The following is a 3,947-nucleotide window of genomic DNA, read 5'->3' on the forward strand; positions in this document are numbered from 1 at the left end:
TCAGCAATCTCAACATTTAACATGGAATCACCCTCTATTAATCCTTCAAGTGCTTCTTCAAAGGTTTCTTGCACCACAGTTTCCACTGCATCTAACCTCATACACTCTCCCAGTGACTCTGGTGGATAGCTCATGGCTTTGAATACATTGAATAACATCCTTTCCTCATGTAGCCTAAGGGTAAGTTCACCTTTTTGGACATCAATGATGGCTCTAGCAGTGGCTAAAAATGGCCTTCCCAGAATTATTGAAGCCTTAGCTTCTTCCTCCATGTCCAATATCACAAAGTCAGCAGGGAAGATGAAGTCTCCTACTTTTACTAGCAAATCTTCTACTACTCCATGAGGGAATTTGAATGACCGATCTGCCAATTGGAGAGCCATTCTTGTTGGTTTGGCTTCCTCAATCTTCATTCTTTTCATCATAGTTAAGGACATCAGATTTATACTAGCTCCCAAATCATACAAGGCTTTTTCAACTGTTATTTCCTCTATGATGCAGGGAATTTGGAAGCTTCCTGGGTCCTTCAATTTTTGGGGTAGCTTGTGTTGGATGATAGCACTACATTCCTCAGTTAAGATTACAGTTTCATCATTCCTCCAGCTTTTCTTCTTGGTCATCAATTCCTTCAGAAACTTAGCATAAAGTGGCATTTGTTCTAGTGCTTCTACAAAGGGAATGTTGATCTGAAGTTTCTTGAAAATCTCCAAAAATTTGGAGAACTGGCTGTCCTTTGCATTCTTCATTAGGCGTTGTGGGTAAGGAGCCTTTGGGACATATGGCTTTAAAGCTTCCTTTTCTTCTGATGAACTAGGAGTAGGTGTTTGTGCTTCTTTCTTGTTAATTGAACTATCCTCCTCTTTCTCTTCTTCAGTGTCCATTGACTTCTCTTCCAATTTTCTTCCACTTCTAAGGGTAATAGCTTTGCATTCCTCTCTTGAAATTGTCTTAGTAGCACTACTGGAACTGTAGCTAGGGGCTTGTTTGGAAAAATACCCAATTTGTGCTTCAAGCTTCTGAGCGGCTGCATCTTGATTTTGCCGATTGGATATTACTTCCTCCTTGAATTTCTTTATGTCTTCAAACTCCTTACAAAGGTTTGCAAGCATAGCTTCCATCCTGGCCATTCTATCCTCATCATGTGGCGCTGATTGGTTGGAAGTGGGGTGTGGAGAGTGGTTGTTATGGTTGTGGTATGGTGGCTGTGAATGAGTGTTTTGTGTGGTATGGTATAGTTTTTGGTTGGAGTTTTGGTGAGTGGAATTGTTGAACTGGATTGGATTGTGTGGTCTGTGGTCTTGGCCTTGGTTTTGTTGGTTCCCCCACCCAAAGTTTGGGTGGTTCTTCCAACCAGAATTATAGGTTTTGGAGTAAGGATCATTAGCTTGCCTAGATGAGTTTCCAAGGTAATTAGCTTCCTCCCAGTTAGCCCCTTCTTCTGTCTCCAAATATTCTTGAGGTGATGATTGAGTGTGGATAGCTACAGCCTGAGTCTTCTCCATTTGTTTGGTCAATTTAGCCAGTTGCTTGGTGATCATCTTGTTCTGGGCCAAGATTGCATCCATATGGTTCAATTCTAAGACTCCCCTGTTGTTGCTTCTGTCCGAGGCATAAAAATACTCATTGTCAGCCACTGTCTCTATAACATCAATGGCTTCTTCAATGGTCTTCTTCTTATTTAGGGAACCTCCAGATGAGTGATCTACAGCTTTCCTTGATTCACAATTCAGCCCTTCATAGAAGATGTGAATTTGCACCCACTCATTAAACATGTCAGGGGGGCATTTCTTTGTCAAGTCTTTGAATCTCTCCCAGGCTTCATAAAGAGTTTCACCATCCTGCTGTCTGAATGTTTACACTTTAGTTCTTAGCCTGTTTGCTCTTTGTGGAGGGTAGAACCTTGTCAAGAATCTGCTCATTACATCTTCCCAGGTTGTCAAGCTTTCCTTCGGGAATGATTCTAGCCATTTTGATACCTTTTCTCTCAAAGAAAATGGAAACAGTAGCAATCTATAGGTGTCAGGATGAACACCATTAGATTTAACCGTGTCACATATCCTTTGGAATTTAGTGAGATGCTCATTAGGATCCTCTTGTGCACTTCCTCCAAAAGAACAGTTGTTTTGGACAAGAGTTATGAGCTGAGGCTTTAATTCAAAATTATTAGCATGGATGGTTGGCCTCTGAATGCTGCTACCACAATTTCCTGGATTCGGATTGATATATGATACCAAGACTCTCCTCTCTTGCCCAGCAGGGTTAGCTCCACCTCTTCTGGCATGGTTGTTCACCTCTTCTTCATGATGGTTTTCCATATTATCCTCCATGGTTATATCAAAGTATTCCTCATCTTCTTCTGCACCAACAACTCTTTTTCCTCTTGCTTCCCTCCTTAATCTCAAGAAGGTTCTTTCCGGTTAACTATCAAATGAGGTTGAAATTTCTTTTCTCCTACCTGTCATACAATGGACAAGTACAAGAAACAGCAAGTGTAGAGTCTACTAAACAAAGTATAGTTAGCTTGGTTAGAGCAATTTATCAAATGGTTAGTGGGTTAGCTTGCTGGAAAGTAAAAAAGTAAGGTAAAATTAAAGAGAAATAACTCACAGAAAATTGCAGAGAATAAAATGAACAACTGAAATTAAATTGCATTAATCAAAAGAAAAAGCAAAGTGCTCAATCTAGTTATCCTTCAATTTAGTAATTGTCAATACAAAACCAATCCTCGGCAATGGTGCCATAAACTTGATGCGCGGAAACTGTCTCTCAACAAATTTCCTTCCAACAAGTGTACCGAATTGTCGTCAAGTAAAAACTCACAAAAGAGTGAGGTCGAATCCCACAGGGATTGGTAGATCGATCAATTATAATTGGTGAATTATACTAGTTGAGCGAAATCAGATTTGGTTGAGAATTTGCAGAAAGTAAAATTGGCGAGAAACTTAAATTGCAAGAAATTAAAGGAACAGAAAATTAAATTGTAGGGAATTAAAGTGCAGAAGCTTAAATTGCAAGAATGTAAACAGGAAAGGGGAATTAGCATGAAATTAAGGAGCAGAAAGTAAAGAGAATGGGTAGATCAGAGAATGAGGGATTCATTGGGTTCAGGAGATGTACAATTCTCTGGATCAAATTCATTTTCATCTCTTCCGCAATCAATGCATTCATTGATCTCCTTGGCAATCTTAAGTGATTGGATCCCAATTCCTTGGTTCACCAATCTCTCTAAGCATGAACAATTACCCAATTCCTTGATTTAAGTGCTCATGGGAAGAGATGAAGTTTGGTCAATGATTATACCACACAAATTCATAGATCAAAGTATTGGTAGGATTACATGTCACTATATCCATCCAAACCCCAATCTAATCCAATGTTAGAAAGCAATTCTAGCATGATCTCCTCATTCCTTTTCCAACGTTCTGAGGAGATCCAATTATGAATAGCTTGTTTCCCAAGATAATTATTCAATTGGATGAAGACCAAAAGCTTTCTAGTAAAATCAAGAGAAAAGAAAGAAGAAGATAAATGAAAACTAATATTGATCCATTGAATTACACAGAGCTCCCTAACCCAATGAAAGGGGTTTAGTTGTTCATAGCTCTCAAATTGGAAATTGGAATTAAACGATACATTCTGGAATTTAACTAACAGAGAATGAAAAATACAAAAGATGTAAAAATGCCCAGTAGCTGAAAAGTGAAAAGAAAAGGGAAAAGTCCTCTCTAACTTAAATTCAAAGCTATTTATACACTTTCTTCCATTGATCTTCTAGCTTTGAATTGGGCTTTTGGCCTTGATGAAATTGGGTTGAAAATGGCTCCAGTTGGTTTTCCTAGATGTTGAGAAGAGATCTGTGTGAATTTTGAATCCAGATGCTTCACGTTTGAGTCAACGTTTGAGGGCCAACGTTGACTCAAATGCCATATAGAACTAAACCAGCAAAA

At 38.9% G+C, this 3,947-nt stretch overlaps 1 non-coding gene across 1 annotated transcript; it reads left to right on the forward strand.

Moving 5' to 3' along the window:
- The first annotated feature begins 1,766 nt into the window (after positions 1–1,766).
- On the forward strand, positions 1,767–1,874 carry LOC148548099 (small nucleolar RNA R71). Its single transcript, XR_015897926.1, has one exon. It is a non-coding gene; the product is annotated as a small nucleolar RNA R71 (small nucleolar RNA).
- Positions 1,875–3,947: the final 2,073 nt, after the last annotated feature.

This window comes from Arachis ipaensis, chromosome B8, assembly GCF_059453495.1.
Source record: "Arachis ipaensis isolate K30076 ecotype BB chromosome B8, ASM5945349v1, whole genome shotgun sequence".
Taxonomy (NCBI): domain Eukaryota; kingdom Viridiplantae; phylum Streptophyta; class Magnoliopsida; order Fabales; family Fabaceae; genus Arachis; species Arachis ipaensis.